The 14664-nt window shown below is 33.1% G+C and overlaps 1 pseudogene; it reads right to left on the minus strand.

The window, feature by feature from the left end:
* Positions 1-9662: 9662 nt before the first annotated feature.
* On the minus strand, positions 9663-13903 carry LOC133866365 (receptor-like serine/threonine-protein kinase SD1-8; annotated as a pseudogene).
* Positions 13904-14664: the final 761 nt, after the last annotated feature.

Consider the following 14664-nt stretch of genomic DNA (forward strand, 5'->3'; position numbering starts at 1 on the left):
TGTTCCTCTATCTCAGGCTGGGCAATGGCTCCGATACCATTTGTAACGACCCACCCCTAAGAACACAATATTGTTTGCTTTTAGCTCCCCCGAACTTGACTTCCTAGAAGGTCACACATCCTGGTGTTGCTTTCGTGGAAACATGCTTAACTGCGGAGTTCCGATAGGTTCATGGTCATTACAACTTTAAATCTTGTTGTGTCAAGAATGATGCGTTTTTACATATAAGCACATCCCCATTCCCATACCTAGGCGATGTGAGACGTCACACAGAAGGACTGTTGAAAGAAATAATTAGGGCATCATGCACTTCTTTTGTCACCACATTTGCGGAGTTGTTCCTAGTCTTCTTCATTGGTTCCTTACAATTCTTCTTAAAGTGGTCAGTCTTGCCACAATTCCAGCATTCTGGTTGGTTACCAGAACCAAATTCGCTTCTACTTTTTCTAGATCTTGATCTGCCTTGACCAGAGTTTTAACCGCGTCCTCTACCCCTTGTCTTGAGCTTTAAGGCAACACCAAAACATGAGGATTCGCTAGAATCCCTTTTGGGAACATCCTCACTTAGAATTAGATCCTGAATATCCTCAAATTTGAGTTTGCTCTTCCTTGCAGAATTGCTCACAGCCATTCTCATGGCCTCCCAAATGTTTGGCAAAGATACTAAGATAATCAATGCGCGGATCTCATTATAAAAATCAATATCCACAAAAGACAGTTGATTTGTGATTGTATTGAATTCACTCAGATGCTGTGCTACAAAAGTACCCTTTGCTATATTCAAGTTGAAGTGTTTTTCATTAGATGCATCTTGTTGTTAGCAGACGGTTTTTCATACATATCTGACAAAGCCGCCATTAGATTTGATGTGGTATTCTACTTCACAACGTTGTGCGCAACTGATCTTAACAGTGTTAACCGAACAACTCTCAACACCTATCGATCAAGCAGAGCCCATTTGTCATCCTTTATATTGCATGGTTTCTCTCCCATAAGAGGTTGATGTAGTTTCTTCCTATACAGATACTCTTCAATATGCATCCTCTAGTACCCAAAGTTTGTGCCGTTGAACTTCTCGATTCCAATCTTTCCTTCTTCTCCTGCCATCGCTCCCAGTCAAACCAACAGCTCTGATACCAGTTGTTAGGAAATTAATCCTATTCCAAGACCCGTGACACACGAAAAATAAGAAGAAAGCGGAATGAAAGACTTTCAGGCAATCACACAGAACAACAAGATTTATGTGGTTCACCACAAAGGGCTACGTCCATAGAGTTGCAACAGATTTCACTATGATGAAGAAATAATATAGACTTTTACAATCCAGAGATGTTGATTAAACTATTCAACTCTCAAACCATCTATAGAAACCCTAAAAAAGACCTCTTGGTGTTTCCTATTATTTCTCATACAGATAGTGTCTCAAAACATCTCTTTAAATAGAAAATCGGAGTTTCCAGTCGGTTGTGTTTGGACGCCCCCGCGGCGTGTCCGAATGCAGCTAAGGTTCCACAACTTAATGCCCCGCGTGTCCGGACAAGCTAACACAATGTCCGGACGCTCCTCGACAAAGGTTGCTCCTTGGAACTCCTGTCCGAACATGCCAACTTGTTGTCTGCACAGTCTCCACAGAATAACATTCACATCGTAAATTTTTTCTCAATTCTAGCAAATTTTATTTTATTTTTTTTAAAAAAAAAATTATGCACTTTAAAATACTTACCTTTAACTATCTATTTTAACTATTCACTTTTACTTTTCTATTTAAATACTTTTTTTCTCAATTATTTCTTTATTAAGAGAGGAGCATAATAGCATAAAACTATGTTCTTTTATTTTATTTTATTTAACATTTGGTGAGTGCTCACCATTTGGTAGGCATTGTAGTAGCTCACCAAATAATTTATTTTGTTTTTTTTTTTAATTTTATTTTATTTTTTAATTTTTTATAAAGTAGCTAGCCGGACATGGATAATTTTTCATCTGAATTTGCATCTTGGTTAGCCAAAATAACCTTTGGCTAGTAGGATGTGAATGTTGGTAATTTATAATTGGTAAAATTATTAAGCAAAAATTTTGACTTGTCAATCATACATTCTTAATCATTTAATTAATTATGGATGAGAAATGCTACACACAAAAGTTTTTATTCTCACGCTTTTCTGGCAGAGAGTGACAATAAAAATTACTATTGGATTTTGGATAGATTACTATTAAATTTTGGATTAATGATGATTTTTAGAGCCACATCAGAGAATGTGCACTTTAGAGTGTGAGAGTGGTAGTGTGTGTAGCATTTCTCATTATGGATGGTGACATTTGTCAAAATAAAAATTTGAAGCAAAAGTAGTAGTATCCAGACTTTTTCTCTTTTTTTTTTTTTGAACGAAAAATCTAAATATTTCATTTATCAAAGATCACTAGCATAAAAGTCTTATATCAGAAAGTATAAAACTCTGTAAAATCATAGCCACATGCTATGAGGTTACATAGTCATAGATAAACAAAATTCTTACAATAATGTGCTTTCTATAACTTTCATCTTCTGCTGATCTATATACAAAAATAGTTAAAGAGTATATCTGCTCCGAGCAGACTAAATTTAAGACAAAGGTAGCCAAATATCCTAGAAAAATTTATTTAAACCGGCCGTGAGAGATAATTTCTCACACTGAACTATCCAGGTCATAAGAGATAACCATTCACACCTGACTAACCTTCATTCCATAGATCGCCCATAAGGGCAGTTATAAATGGAAGAAAACTCTTATTCAAAACAAAAACACAACTAGCAAACAGCAGCAGCGGCCTTAGATGCATAACAGAAAGGCCAAAATTGCTAATCTGATCGGAGAATACTTACAAATAAAAAAAAAAAATACAGAATGAGAAGGGGAGGGTAAGAGTGCAGAGTAGGAAGAGAATCTTATTTCTGAGGGGTTAGAGAAACTTCTTAGAAAGAGATGTAGAGCAAATTAGAAAAGTTTGGTTACTTTTCTAGGAGTATCTTTTATGCAAGAAAGTTGAAGAGACTTTGAGAGACATCAAATTAAGGCTGTCTCTATCATGGACCCGATTATATGGCTAAGTCGTTCCTTTTTTTGGCTGATAAATGGCAGAGCCCGGCCTTCATGACTTATATGGCGTGTAGTCAGCAGATTTGGTTATATAGAAGATAATTTCAATTTCAAGGGGCACCTATTGCAAAGTTGACTAGTATTTGAAACAATATCTGTAGTAGGAAGAATAACTAGTATCCAAACAATCAATGGACAAAGGAGAAAAAAAGAAAGACCAATTTTTCATATTTATGGTTACTAATACGGAAAATGACTCTTGCACAACAGTTATGCAACTGTCGTGCAAGGTTTTAGAGACATAAGGTGAGTCTCATGTGGTGGAACCCACCACATGAGTCCCACGTGGAACCCATCCTATATCTTTAGAGTAATGCACAACAGTTACATAACTGTTGTGCACCAATCACTCCTCTACTAATATAGGAGCCCAGGAGACGGATTTAAGAGAAAGAAAATACAAATTTCTCACTCACCCTCTATAAGTAAGGGCCGGCTCTATAAATTTTGAGGCTTAAGGCGACAAGTTCAAGTATGTTTATTTTCTTATATTTAAATATTGATTAAATTAAATTTATTTTTAATATTTATATTATATATATTTTTTATGTAAGATGTCAATTAGAGCACTTTCTTCTATTTGTAAAATATATTTTAAATATTTTTTTTAATAACTTATTAGATATAGAATAACTTATCACTTGATTCAAAGACATAAAATAATAAGATTTAAAGAAAAATAAAGAGAAAAATGGAAATAGGTTATAACGATTGATTTGTAATAAAATATAATGCGGATAAAATTGTTAGACATTGAAGACTCATTGATGATGTAATTCTATCTATTATGCACAATGCAAACGAGGATAATTTATGTACTTCGAAGACTTTTCATATTTTTCTAATATTCAATTCAAATAAACATTGGGGAAAATATTATGCACATTGGACTAATTTCTTGAATGTAAAAATGAGACTTTTAAAAAAAAATAAATAAGTGAGACTTTCCAAGAATTTATAGATGTGTTTTAAGACTTTCAATTTGTAATTACTTTTGCATGATTGAGGGTCTAAATTAGAAACTATTTATTAAATTTTTACCGTATTAGAGTTTTAAAATTTGTTTTGGAAATAACCTTTATTATACAATTATTTAGTAAGGTCTTAATTAAAGAGTATTTTAGTAACTTTTTATCATATTAGAGCTTTAAATTGTTTTTTTAGCCTTAAATTTTCTTTAAAAACAAATTTATTATATAATTATTAGTCGGTGGTCTTAGGAAGACCCCATGCGTACAAGGCTGATAACTTGAAAGCCAAGGAAGCTCTGAAGTCGCCCCTTCCTTTCTTTGAAAATGAGTCAAATCAACTTGTGATCAGTTTTTCTTCCCCAAGCCTCGTTTTTCAATGTTTCATGGATTTTTCTTTTGTGGAAAAATCAGATTGCCAATGTGCAATGGCGATGCCATTATTTAGACTATAAGAACTTGTGGTTAGAAAAATCCAACCAAGTCTGGCATCAGCAAATTGCATGGACAATGACAACTTTTTCATGAAGAGAGTTATTTTGTTCAGAAAAATCAAAGATGCATAATAAAGTGTTATTTAATAAGCATGCATCTTTTAGACTATTACATGCGTTACGCATTTTTTTTTTTTCATTATAATTTAATTTCAAAATTCAAAATATCACAATCAAAAACAGCAAGCAGCATCTCCTACTCTTTTTTTTTTTTCTTCATTTTTTTCTTTATATGCTGCTACATGACTTGTTGTTTAGAGGCTTTACTTGATGTTTCAAGACACTGCAACTTGTAGTTGTAGCCCATCAAAACTACCTCTCGTGAAGTAAATTGTCTAATTAACTCTCTTATGTTGATTCAGTCTAGGGTTTTGATTTAATAAAAAATAGGGTTAAACACTTTTTTGGTCCCTGAGTCATGACAACTTTATTTTTTAGTCCCTGAATTTTAGAAAAAGACCAAATTAGTACCTCAGTTAAGTTTTTCGTCCAAAAACTAACGGTCCGCCAGAAGTTGACACGTGACACTATATAAAAAAATTAAAAATTAAAAATCTTTAAAAATTAATTAAAAATAATAAAATTTAAAAAATATATTAAAAATTTTTTAAAAATATATTAAAATTTTTAAAAATATATATATTAAAAAATAAAAAAAAAAAACAAAAAAAAAAAACAATGGGGTGGCTCCCCAAAATGGGGGTGGCCGGCCACCTCCATGGTGGCCAAGGAGCCACCCCCTTGTTTTTTTTTTTTTTTTGTTTTTTTTTCAATTTTTTAATTTTTTAATATATATATATATTTAATTTTAATAATTTTTATTTTTTATATAGTGACACGTGGCAAGCCGTTAGTTTTGGATGGAAAACTTGACTAAGGTGCCAATTCGGTTTTTTTTTTCTCAAAATTAAGATACCATCTGTATTGCGAATTGAAACTCAAGAATTAAAAATAAAATTGTCAAAACTCAAAAATCAAAGATGTATTTAACCCTAACAAATAATGGTTTTATATTTTTATTCATTTGAATGTTTCATGAGATTTTTTTTCTTCGTTTGTGTGATGTATTCGAATTTTTAGACATTTGTTAGAAGTGTCCCCCCTCCCCTTTGGAAGCAAAAGAAGGCATTTATTTGATTATATTTATGTTTCTTTGTAAGATACATTTAATGCAATCAAATAAAGCCTCTCACATTAGGTTCAATTCTTAAGTTAAGTAAAAAATGTATGTGGTGTTTCCGGGATCAATGGTCTTATGGTAATTGATTTGATTTGATTTTTTTTTTTTTTTTGAATCGTGTGATTTACTTGGATTTTCAGGCTATTTTTGGAAGAGTTTTTTCTACTTTCGAAAGCAAAAGAGGCAAAATTTATTTAATTGTTGCGCATAAAAAGATAGAAACTCTTTCGAAACGCCAAAGAGATAATTTAACATTGAACTAGATGTGAGATAATTTATTTGATTGCGTGAAATGTTGAGAGAAAGATTTTGTTTTATTTTGTATTCATAAAAAAAATGATTTTGTTCACTTTGCTTTGTGTGTGTGTGTGTCTATATATATATATATATATATATATATATATATATATATATATATATATTATTTTTTTTTCTCGAATATTTGGAATAATATGCATTTTATTTGTATTGAAATATAATAAGTATCACACCAACCATATCAAATATTCATGTTAATTTTCTATTAATGCTTTAATAATTAGAATCGATATTTTCTTCTTGCTATGTTAAAAATTTTGAAATTAAATTATAATAAAGAATCCCGCGCATAGCGTGGGTTATGTACTAGTCATATATCATACATACATATATGTATAGAAATTTGCTTCAAACTGGTTTGTAGAAAATTTCATACAACACACATATAAGATTGACATGTATATCTTGGCATGTGAAAAACACAAGTTTTTTAATAGCATGTGCTTCTCACATGCTTTTTTAATAGCATTAATAAAACAAACACGTGCTTCTTATATGTTTAAAAGACACATTTCAATCTTATATGTGGGTTGTATGAAATTTTCTTCAAACCAGTTTATAAGAAATTTCTGTCCTATATATATAAAAAAAGCTGAATTCCAACTTAGAATTAACATAAGATTATGATACATGGCGTGAACCCATAATTTTAAACACTAAACCGGTCTTTTAAGTAAAAAAATCGGTGAATTTTAAAGATTAAACCAGTTTTGTCGTGATTTTAATAATTTATTTTGCTTTGATGAAAAGATCATGAGTGTGAATTTTCATGATACTAAAATAAAGATTTTTTTTCGTATAATAGCATTAAGTGTCATTATAGCTGCATTAAGTGGGGAGATACATTTTTTAAAAAAATTAAAAATTAAAAATTAAAAACACACTACATTCACTACACATATAACCCATAATTTTTAAACACTGAACAAGTCTTTTAAGTAAAAAAAACCAATAAATTTTAAAGGTTAAATCGGTTTTGTCATGATTTTAATAAATTTATTGTACTTTAATAAAAAGATCATGATATCATATATATATATAAGCCGAGTTCTAACTTAGAGCTAACTTAGAATTGTGACACGTGGTGTGAACTCATCATTTTTAAACACTGAACCAGTATTTTAAGTAAAAAACCGATAAATTTTAAAGGTTGAACTGATTTTATCATGATTTTAATAGATTTATTGTGCTTTAATGAAAAGATTATGGCTGTGAATCTTCATGAGATCAAAATAAAGACTTTCCACATTATAGCATTAAGTGGTGAGAATTTTTTTAAAAAAAATATAAAATTAAAAACTTTTTCTTTTTATATCATATATAAAAGCTGAATTTTAACTTAGAGTTGACTAGTACTTTTAAAAAGTAATGCTACTATTTCACACTGGCTGATGTGACATATTTTAAATTGCTTTTTTTTTTTTTAAGTGGCAGTCACGTCAACCAATGGGAAATTGGTGTGAAAAACGTTACTCTTTTTTAAAATACATGTGAGGAACACATACATAGATAAAAAAATAAAAAATAAAAAATAAAAAAAATACATGCGAGAATTATATAATCTAAAGGTAGATATCAATTTAATAAATTGGATTGAAATAATTTTTTTTAACCCAATTTAGAAGAAAAACTTTGTCCTAGCTTTTTGCGTGAGCTTTGCAACATAACTGGTTTTATATAAAAGAAGGAATGTATGACCTAAGTACAAAATGAGAGAGTGAAAGCAGATAAACAATAAGTCCCTCAAAACCCATAAGATGGGTGGGAGGGTACACAAACCTTATAGGCCACTATTATAAAGCAAAAGAGTTTCTAATAATTATCACAAAAAGCAAGCTGTAGAACAAATTAACTACAAACAGACACTCTTATTAGCTAACTATTTGCTATATCTTTTATATCCTTAAGTGTGCTAATGTGTAACTAAGATTATAGTCCTCCTGCTTTAGAAGTTCTGTCATTATCTTGTGGCTTCAACCCAGATAAAAGCTTTAGTGCATCTTACATTGATGGCTAATTAGATGTCCTACTTCTAGTGTAGAGGAAGGCAACTTCAAGAGCCAGTTTTATCTCCTCTTGCACAGAGGGTTTAGATTCAGCTTTAGAAGTTCGGTCATTATCTGGTGATTTTGGGGTTGTTGAAGAGCTTGAAGGATTTTGGGTGGAGGAGTTTATGAGGGGGAGGTGTCTGGAGGTGGTGGTGGCGGCACACAGACCGGTGACTGCGGCGGGGGCAAAGAGGCTTGGGGTGAAGGTGGATGTGGTGAGCTCAAGGTTTGATAGCTTTGAAGGCGTCGTTGATGCACTTGGATTGAAAACTTGAAATAAGGGGTGAGATGGGTTTAGGATTTAAGATTTTGATCAAACTCGTATTTAATTTTGTTTTGCAATAGAAAATTTATGCAAATATTTGTGTATGATTCAATCATTCATATGTGAAGATATAAGTTGAAGTTTAATTAGTAACGAATACAATAATTATGTTTTTTGAATAATTTTTTTTAAAGATAATTTAAGGATGAGACTTACTGAAACATTTAATAATTTATTTGTAATAAAAAATTTATAAAATATATGTGTTAAGCATTTCTCTTATGTGAATAATTAGTGTTGAGGATATAAGATGATTTATTTTTCTTTTTGTTCGATGTTCATGAATTTATCCGAAGAAAAAAACAATTTTTGCATAGAGACCATTTAGAAAGTTATTAAGGTTAAGTATTTGAAAAGAAAGGAATCGGCACATTTTTTAGGACAGTGAGACTAATGCACTTTGTTTAAAGAGTAATGTTAGAAACTATGTTTTTATCTCACAATGTTGACATGATAATTCTAACCAACTATTGGATTAGTATTTGTTAAAAGAAAAATCAAAGGTTAATTAAGACTACTTGTATGTCAATATTGTGAGATAATTGTACGATAAAAATATGTTTTATAACATTACTCTTGTTTAAAATCTTTGGCCTCTACAACCCCTTTATTTGCTTGTTTGTGTTATGAGTTATTAATTTCATTACGGCTTATTTCCCTAGATGTGGCTAGAGCTTACACCTAGGGAAAAGTTGTAAACGTTAGTTACATTTGTACTATCATCTCAAAATGACTAGTTAATTTGAATTTTCCCTATAATTCTTTATAAAACTTAGTTTCACATAGTAATTAAGCAATATGGAACTTAACACTCATAACTCTTTTTATGAACCATTCACTCTATGTAGACTACTCCTCATCTTCCTAATATGGGACCGGAGTGATACAAACTCCCTCCCTTAAATCCCTGAGGTCCTTGTCAGGGCCACATCATACAGTTCTGAAGTAACATATGATGCTACTAGATGGCTTTGATACTATTTGTAATTACTCAGAAAAAAGTGCTAACCACATCTGATTGACCACCTCAAAAGAACTAGTACATATGCTGCTAGTTCTTTTGGAGTGATACCGTAGATATGTCTAATACTTTTGGAGTGATACCCCATTTTCTTCCATCATTCCAAAGCTTATGAGGCGTGGTCCCATAGTATTATATTTGATATTAATTTTGAAAGAACAAGAATGAAGATAATGATCAACTAAACATAGATATAGGGCAAAACTAAAGCAATACAATGGCATGATCAGTATCATCGGGGTACCAGTTGGGAAATTGTGGCATCATTGATTGAACAAAATTTTCCCTGTGATAGAGAATTTTCTTCCTCATTTTCATCTCTTTGAAGTGAAAAAGCAGGCTTTTTAGGAGTGTTGATGGCTCTAGTTTCATTCTTGAGCATTGAAGAAACCTCTAACATAGAAGGTCTATCAACAGGGTTCTCTTGGACACATAAAAGAGCCACCTCCATGCATCTTAGGAGTTTACAAGAAGAAGATAAATCATCTAGCGATGGATCGAGAAACTCCCACCCTTTGCCCTCTTTCCATAGCACATATGCCTGCAAGAATTACTCATCTTAGTTGTAGAACAAGTGAGAGACTTTTGAAATGACAATAAACCTAAACCACAATAGTGATCATAATATAATCATAGAAAGTATTACCAAGTAACTTACATATTCTAAAAGGTTCAAATTATCATGTGTCCCATAATAACATGCAGTCCTTTTGCCACTTATAATTTGCAGAAGCAGAACTCCAAAGCTATAAACGTCGGATTTTGTCGAATATATACCTTTTCTTACATATTCGGGAGGAACATAGCCACTGTATAGCATGTAACAACGAAAATGATCAGTACAAGAAAAAAAGAAAAGAAAAAAAAAAGGAAACATGTGAGATTTCTACAAAAGGAACTTTACTTACTATGTTCCAACAATCCGACTTGTGTTTGCTTCATGCTCATCCTTCCTGAAAATTCTAGCCATCCCAAAATCTGATATCTTAGGATTCATCTCATTGTCTAGTAGTATGTTACTAGCTTTTAAATCTCGGTGAATTATAGTAAAATTTGAGTATTCTTGGAGATATAGAAGCCCTTGAGTAATGCCTTCAATGATGTGAACACGTTTCTTCCAATCTAAAAGAAACTTTCTAGTTGAATCTGCATCAATTTAAATTAATACTTTGTTACTTATTAAAAAGTGGGGAGCAAGAAAATCACAAATCAAGAAACCTCATTGAGCTTAACTGGGTCTACCTTTGCTTAATTATTTGAAGCTTAAACGAGTGTGTCATCCTCTTTAAACCTCGTTGTGGAAATGGTTAGACTCATTTAAGCTTTTAAGTACAAAATTATGTTACGACTTAGCATGTATGCATAAAACTCTGATGGGAAGCATAAAAAGTTGCTAACCGAAAAGGTAGAGATACAAGCTTTTGTTTGCCATGTATTCATAAATCAACATCTTTTCATCCCTCTCGGTGCAATACCCCAGAACTCTGACTAGATTTACATGTTGTAGTCTGGCGGTAAGTGTGACCTCATTTTTGAACTCTTCAAGGCCTTGGTTTGAAGTTCTTGAAAGTCTCTTTACTGCTATCTCCTGTCCCTTCCGTAACTTACCCTGGGAAAACTCTCACTCATCGTTAGTGTTATCAGCCAAAGAGAGTATTATGAGCCACATATATCACTGAACATTATTCACTCACCCCTATTATAGTATTTCATATCATTATCAGTGGAAATATAATGTTCACAAACAGAAACATATTTGCAACTGTCTAGCCCTTTTTTTGTGGTGCAGCTATCAGCCCTCTGGCCCCTTTTTGTTCAGAGAAAAGAAGATAGCTAAAAGAAAGGCTCAAAAAAAGTGGTATCATCCTATGAAAATAGTTAGTTAGAAGATTTTAGAAAGTTGTTTAGTGAAGCATAGTTCTTCCTAGCAACAAATCATTCCAAGGTATGAACAGAATGTATAACGAGGATAAATTAGAACAGGTGGCTTAATTGTGCAAATCCCTTTCAGATTCAGAACCAAGGAAACAAGGAGTGGAAAAGAGGTAAATCAAACAATCATGATCTTTCTGAGAAGAATGGTGAAGTATATCCTGCCTTGAAAAGAATATGGATCTGGGAACTTGAATGAAGTGAAAAAGAAAGTAGATGAAGCTGTAAAGAGATACACTCATCAAGAAGAATTAAGAAATTAGAAGCAGAAGGCAATGTTAGAAGCATAAGACTCCACCTAAAGAATTGAGGAGTAACTATGATAATCTCCTGGAGCTATATATAGGGTTGCTTATATGTATTTGGCTTAAATTTACACTGATATGCATAAAGGGAACTCAAGATATATGAGGTGTCAAGCATGCATTATACAGGGTTAGCAAATTGGGTGCGTAAATTACGAAAAGTAATGCACTAAGTTAGATTGAGAGGATTTTGAATATTAAAATAAAAGGTTTGGAACCTTTTAATGGAGTTTCAAGAAAAACGAACTGATTCCTGATCCAACATATCCTAATTTCCATATTTTTCGATGATTTCATATCACCAGACATCATTTTCTTTTTCTTTTGGTTATGTAATTGGACTCTGCCAGAGGATTGAACAATGGATGCAATTGCCGAATGTTACCTTGTAAACAGGTCCATATCCTCCTTCTCCGAGCTTATTCTCTCTCGAAAAGTTTTGTGTAGCTGCTTTAATGGTAGCATAACTGAATTCTTGCAGATTAGAAGCATTGTTGTCAAGATCTTCAGGAGCTGAAAGTTTAATTTTGACTTTATATAATAATCTTTTGGCACTTTCTCCACAACCTGCAGCCATTAGGAAACATAAGCGAAAGATGTTTAGTATCTACCTCTTATATGGTTGTTGTGTACTTCATTTCATGGTTAATGGTGGTCTCAGAATTGAAAAATTAGAATTACCTCTTGACTTGATTACCCCCCGCCATAAGTAACATATCATGAAGCTCAGTATAAGCAAGACTGCAACAGTTGTAGGCAGAATTATTAACAACGAAGGCCTCTTCTTATGTTGATCTTCACCTTCCTCTTGAGCTGCAAAGTTAATCCATTTATATCCATTGCAATGTCTAACGAGGATCTCTAATCATTTTTTCATTGAGTTTTGTTTCAACATCTTAACTATGGTTCTATGGGAGACTAACAAGATACCCTTGAGTTCTCTATACTGACAGGATGCATAATGTGTCAGTTTCCAATATCTTATAGATACCACAAACTCATCTATCACAATGTAAAAAGAAATAGACCGTATGGATGGATTCCACTTTCCAAGTAGTGAGTTGAATTGAATTTGTACCTGCTCTAGAGAGCACCCAATTGTCGTCATTGCCGACTTGAAACACATTGTAACCAAGCAGACCGTTCTGCTTTGCATAAGAAACCTTAGCTCTAATGGCCTCCACATCGTCGTAATTAATCCAAGTCGGCCCAATTGTGCAGGAATTGACCACATAAGTAGCATTGTACACTGAAGCCGCTCCATAACCATAGCTTCTAATGTAGAATTTTATGAACTTATAGCCCATGGAACCGTCCATTGTAACAGCTGGACCCGTCGACGGTGCACCCATTGCATTGTTTTGGGGGTTCACCAGCGTCCACAAATAGCCATGGAAAGGCAAGCCCAAAACCAACTTGCTTGGCGGAAAACCTCTTCTCCTCCACTCTTTTATACCATCATCAGTATTAGCCCCGTTCAATGGTCCACGCAATGCCGCATGAAAGTGCGTGACATTGTCTTTTCTAGGCACATAGTAATCGTACGCTGTAACATGTAACCAATCCAAATTCCTCTGCATCGACTCCATTGGGTAACTCTCTGAACCCAAAGCTGGCAAGTAACGACCGGACATGACCAAGAGCAGCCGTGACTGGATGGAATTTCTTGCCTCAGAATCCACAGCAACTCGCCACTCGTTCAAAAGGGTGCCCAAGTTGATCATGTCCGAGCTTTTGCTTGGCACAATCCCACAAAGGTCAAGGCCGTGAAACCCATAAAGCCTAGCTGTCCGTATAGAAGATTGAATAAATTAAAGAATTTCTGTAAGAGGACTGGTTGATCATTGAAAAGAAGGTTGAAGAGTCTTCTCTGCCAACCCATATGGACAAAAGCGTTGTAATGGAGGGGTTCTTCTGCTTTACAGTGAGGGTGAAGGTAGAGAATAGTTGTTCGGTGGAGGCGTTGATGGAGAGGTGGTAGGTGGAGGAGTTTATATAAGCGAAAGCGCATATGAGGTGAGTGAAAAGCTTGGAGTTTATGTCGGAAATGACGATTTCGCTGCCTGCATAATAGTAACCGGCTTGGACCCAAGATTGTGTTTGTGGGGTTGAACTGTGGGATTTGAGAGGAAGAAAGAAGAGGAGGAGGAGGAGGGTGAGCAGTTTGGACGCCATTGAAGATAAAATGATGTCCCATGCTTTGGCTGCATATATACTTGTCAAAGCGTGTATATAATTGAGCAAGCAAACATGTCCACGACTACACAAATCACTTGGCCTGCGGCCCTACATGCCTAGATTTCGTTAGAGAATCATACTCTTTAGATCGAGTTTCAGAATTCTATATGACGTGGTGGCTCAAGTGTTTGCCAACATTTTTCAACACGAAATAATTTTTCTACGTTACATTATTCTACGTCTTAAACTTTTTTCTCAATTTTAGTTAATTATCTTTTTTATCCACTGTTTAAAAATATTTGCCTCCAATTCTTTATTTTTTATTCACGGTCACTGTTCTATTTAAATACTTTTTTTTTTCTCAATTATTTCTTTTTTTTTTTTGAAGATAAAATTATTTCTTTATTAAGAGAAGAGAATGGTAGCATAAAACTACTGTTTTTTATTATTATTTTTTTTTTATTTAGGGTTTAAGGTTTTTTAACATTTGTTGAGTGCTCACACTTTATGACAGAAATTGACAGTGAAAATTACTATTGGATTTTGAATAGGTTACTATCAGATTTTAGATTTAATGATAATTTTCATTGTCACTTTGAAAAGTACGTACTTAAGAATGTAGCATTTTTCATTATGGATGGTGACATTTGTTAAAAAATAAAAAAAACAGAAAAGAAAAAAGAAAAGGAAAGAAAAAAAAGTTGTAGCATCCAAACTTTCTAGGAGTATCTTCAATGGAGGGGGGTAAAGAGGTTGGT

Source organism: Alnus glutinosa, chromosome 4 (assembly GCF_958979055.1).
Source record: "Alnus glutinosa chromosome 4, dhAlnGlut1.1, whole genome shotgun sequence".
NCBI classification, from domain to species: domain Eukaryota; kingdom Viridiplantae; phylum Streptophyta; class Magnoliopsida; order Fagales; family Betulaceae; genus Alnus; species Alnus glutinosa.